This window comes from Dipodomys spectabilis, unplaced genomic scaffold (assembly GCF_019054845.1).
Source record: "Dipodomys spectabilis isolate Male_0828 unplaced genomic scaffold, ASM1905484v1 ptg000612l, whole genome shotgun sequence".
In the NCBI taxonomy this organism is placed as follows: domain Eukaryota; kingdom Metazoa; phylum Chordata; class Mammalia; order Rodentia; family Heteromyidae; genus Dipodomys; species Dipodomys spectabilis.
Genome location: NW_024871289.1, coordinates 765,604 through 770,237, shown reverse-complemented (window position 1 = coordinate 770,237; position 4,634 = coordinate 765,604). Strand labels below are relative to the sequence as shown.

The window sequence follows — 4,634 nt, the reverse complement described above, 5'->3', positions numbered from 1 at the left end:
TCCACAAAGCTAACTCAGTTGATAAATAAGTACTTGAAAAGCTATCACCTTTGGACCTAGCTATAAAGGCTTCAAAGTATGATCAAATTTAAAATGAAAAAGACTTGAAATAGTCATTGACAAAAAAATGCAAATGTGAGCAATCGACCAAACAATATGTTTTTTCCAATATACACAGAATTTTAGAGAATTAAGATCAATAGCATTTTTAGGAACAATAAGGTTTCCTGGTTACAAACAGTCAACCAAGGATATATGCCTGTATAAAGATTGCATCATTAACTACTTAAATTTACAGGATACTACATGCTTCAGCAGCACGTTTACCCAAATTACAACAATATAGAGATTATCATGGCATTTGCAAAAGGATGATATGAAAATTTGTGAAGAATTCAATATTTTTCATTCTTCAGAAGCAAGAAATGAAAAACAGTTATTAAAAAATTGATTACAAAAATACAAGTCGTTATGTCAAAAATGAACTTTACAACTTTGGTGCGGGGCGGGGTAGTGGGGAGGATTGAGTGGGGGGGCTGGGGGAGGATGGGAAGGGATGGGAAGGGGAAACAAAGGAGGAGGCTACAATGCTTGATAAGAAATTTACTCATTATCTTGCCCATGTAATTGTAACCCCTCGGTACAGTATTTTCACAATAAAAAATACAAATGTAACAACACATATAATTCATTGAACTGAAAGTTAGTTTGACATCAGTGTATTAAATCCTCACCTTAGAAAGGCTTTCATATAGCATAATCTTTACAAAACTTTTGAAAGTAGATAACATTGTCATTTTATCCCAAAGAAATAAAATACTATAAGGACTTAGGTAAAAAAGGAATCTTAAACTTTTTCTATATGGAATGCAATCTGAAATAACACATTTATTAATGAACCTATATAATATAGACAATGTAGAATTCAAAGTATTATATCTAGGAGAGAATGAAATAGATTATGGACATTATACAAACAAAATACAGATTATTTTAAAATATAATATTTTCAGACAAGCACCAGAAATATTTTTAGTTTCTGTACTACTCATTTCAACAGATAAGTTAAAATGATTTCTGATTTAAAAAATCACAAACTCTGCAGAAATCATTAGAGATGTATACAAACAACTCTTGAATATAATTTGACATCAAAGTCAGGCAATTCACTTGAAGAATACCATTGAATCCATGAATTTTTAAAGTAAGATATTGCCGTTGCTTTGTATTGTGAAAATATTTTGTACAGATACAAAGATGGATTGGCATTTTTGAAAATTAAGAAACTTAACCAAACCATTATGACTTAGGAGAAAAATTTTTACAAATTTTTAAAACAAAAAAACAACAAATTCTGGGACAGAACCAGGCCCTGAATTCAAGGCTAGTATTAGCACAAAACAAATGAATGAATCAATTAATTAACATAAATTAAGTGGTCACATGTGGTGAGGCAAGTAAAATGTAACACCCATGGTGACTGGATTGTGTATTATTTTGTAATAAGGCAAATTAACGTTTGTCCAAATCACTAATATTTTATTTGTACTTTTGTGTACTAAACCCTGAATTTAGCATGCATATATATGTGTGTACATGTGCACACATGTGTGTATGTGTATATGTGTGAGTGTGCTGTTGCAATGTTGCTTGACAATGTGGACAGGGTGAGGCTGAAAAGAGCTAACTGTGTTGCAATGTTTTTATTTATCAGTGTTCTGTCATGTCATTTCTATGGAGCGACTCTTCTGTACATTTTATTTATCAAATAATAACATCATCATAATCAAAGCATATACAACATTAAATTAGATAAAAGAGACCAATTTCAGCTCTTGTTATATGTCAGGTAAGAAGATGCAGATATAATTAGGTAGTAAGTTATTGCTGTAAGATGACTGTCAGTACAAAACATGTATTTGACCTCTTAAATTGATTATACTTTTAAGATATACTCATGGAGTGAGTTTGACCTACTTGACCAAACAGGTATTACTCTCTGGTTATTCCTGTGAAACACAAGGTGGATAAACTCTTTCCAAATTTCTGTTGAAAATAACTTTCTTTGTAACATCATATCTATTCTCACTAAGATAATCAACCCTGTATTTATTAGGTTTGAATATCCCATCATATTGACTGAAAACAGTATTGTGGATATGCTTGTTATATATACCTTTCAAAAACAAACATACAAAAAGCCTGGGTCACCTCCAGATTGTGGATGCATTTGAACTTGTTTTGTACATGCAATTGGACCTTCACTAATGGTTCTTTTGTGGGAGTAACTATCCCAAATTTAACAAATAAGGCTTTTCGAATATCTTTTCCAATATACATAACAACCCAGAGCTAGTCTTGCAATTTCTGAAAAGCCTTTGAATATTTTAGTATTATTTCAGTTCATTGACTATAGAGCTAAAGACATTTCTGAAATAAATATTTTTAAGTTCTGAAGATGTAAGTGGGTATATAGGCTTTTTTAATCTATCATTTTATGAAAACCCAGTTTTTATGAAAGTAAATAAAATAGAATAAAGTGGTTTGGTGAGCTAATTATTAGTATAATTTTGTTTTCTAGTAATAGTTTTTTGAATGTAGATGATGCAGTTAAATTATTACCTTTGTGGCTCTGTACTTCAGTTAGTTTCACACTCATTATAATTATAAGAGTGAATTTGTAGAAAAATAAAGGTATTTGAAAATGATTAGTTGTGTTTTGTGTCCTACTCCCAAGAAAATGAGTTGTTTTCAAGTGTTAATATTTTATGATTGAATCTTCAGTATCACAAGAAATTTTGAAAAACGTGTAGTAGTATTGATATCTTTTTAAACCAATTGTATTCACAAGTTGGAGAGTCTTTAATTGATGCTTAAGTCTTGGTGTCTATGATTTTTAACCTCTCGTTCCTAACATTAATGATAGGTAAGACTGCATTTTTGGGTATATGAAAGGTAAAATATTTATCTGGGGTCAAAGGTGATTTTTATATCAGTCTTGCTTTAATAGCATTTTAATGTAATATATTTCTCTCAAAATGTTGGGTATAAAAAGCAATCAAAATACTTCTAATGGTAAACAACTTACGTGAGCTACAATGTGGAAATGATTGGTCTATAGACCGGCAGTCTGTTTCCATCAGGAATTGGGAAGGTTATTCTTTCAGTATGACTGTGTTAAACAGAGATGAGGGTCCCCAGGCAATGCAGTGTTGTCATGGGATAGAATATGATTTCTAAAATTTTGAGCTAGAAATCAAGAATGTTATAGTTTAGCAGTTCCTTTCACCAGGGAGGTACAAATTGATTATGAACTTGGAGTTTTCATATTACAGTTACCTATTTCCTTTTTTTTCTTTTTGGTTTTTTTTTTTGGTTGGTTGTGGCGCTTGACTCTGGGCTTGGGTAGTGTCCCTGTGTTCTTCCGCTCAAGTTGATCACTGTACCGCTTCAGCAACAGTGCCACTTCTGGTTTACTAGCTGTTCATTATAGACAAGAATCTCTCAGAATATCCTGCCTGGGCTGGCTTTGAACTGCAGTCCTCAGATCTCAGCCTCCTGAGTAGTTAGGGTTACAGATGGAGCCACCGGCATCCCGCTTAGTTTCCTATTTTCTAACAAAGATAAAGTGAAATATTATTAGAATGTGGACAATAATTCTGGGAAATTTTCCTAGAATTAGTGGACTAAGTGCTGGTATTTTAGCCATAAATTAGAATGAAGTTATTTGATACGGTGGGAATGGGGTGCAGGCTAAGATTTACCATTTGTGCAATGTTGTACTAATAATTCAAACTCTGAAGACTTCGATATCATCATCTGAGAATTAGAAATGGAAGTAGTTCTACTTTATGGGATTATTGTGAGGATCAAATTAGATACCATACGTAACGTACTTGGAAAAACAATCAGGATTTGATCATTTCTCCCTGTTATTTTATCATGTGATGAATTCTAACATTTTTACTGTGATTTTTATATTGTGTTTCTTTAGGATATGCAATGTGATGTATTGACATTCATTCTGTTGGTCACTTTTATGTCATTTTGAGGAAAAAACTGCAAAGAAAATTTCTGAGAAGGAAACTATTATTTTGACTCGTGGTTTAAGAAAACACAGTTTAAGATTCAAATGTCTCCATTGTTTTTTTTTGGGGGGGGGTGGGGTCCGGTCGTGGGTCCAGAACGCTGGGCCTGGGAGCTGTCCCTCAGCTCTTCAGCTCAAGGCTAGCTCTCTACCACTTGAACCACAGCGCCACTTCTGGCTTTGTACTTTTTGCTTATGTGGTGCTGAGGAATCGAAACTAGGGCCTTAGGCATGCAAGGCAAGTTCTCTACCACTGAGCCTCCTTCCCAGCCATGTTTCCATTGTTTTTAGTTATATTTTTATTAAATAGTTGTATGGAGGAATTTCTATTCAACAATTCAGTTTATAAGTACAATGGATCTTTACATAACTTTCCCACACCCTTCCAAACCTCACCCCACTTTCATTTCTTCTAGTTTCTGCATTGAATATTATACCTTCCCTCTCTTCATCCATAACTCTCTTTATTCCTTCCCTTTGACTTTCTCATATCTGCCAAATGATAGCTTCTTGGTATTCATTTTGTTGGAATAAAAGTTCAATTTTA

At 33.0% G+C, this 4,634-nt stretch overlaps 1 pseudogene; it reads left to right on the top strand.

Moving 5' to 3' along the window:
• Positions 1-306: 306 nt before the first annotated feature.
• LOC122100955 lies at positions 307-406 on the top strand (annotated as a pseudogene).
• Positions 407-4,634: the final 4,228 nt, after the last annotated feature.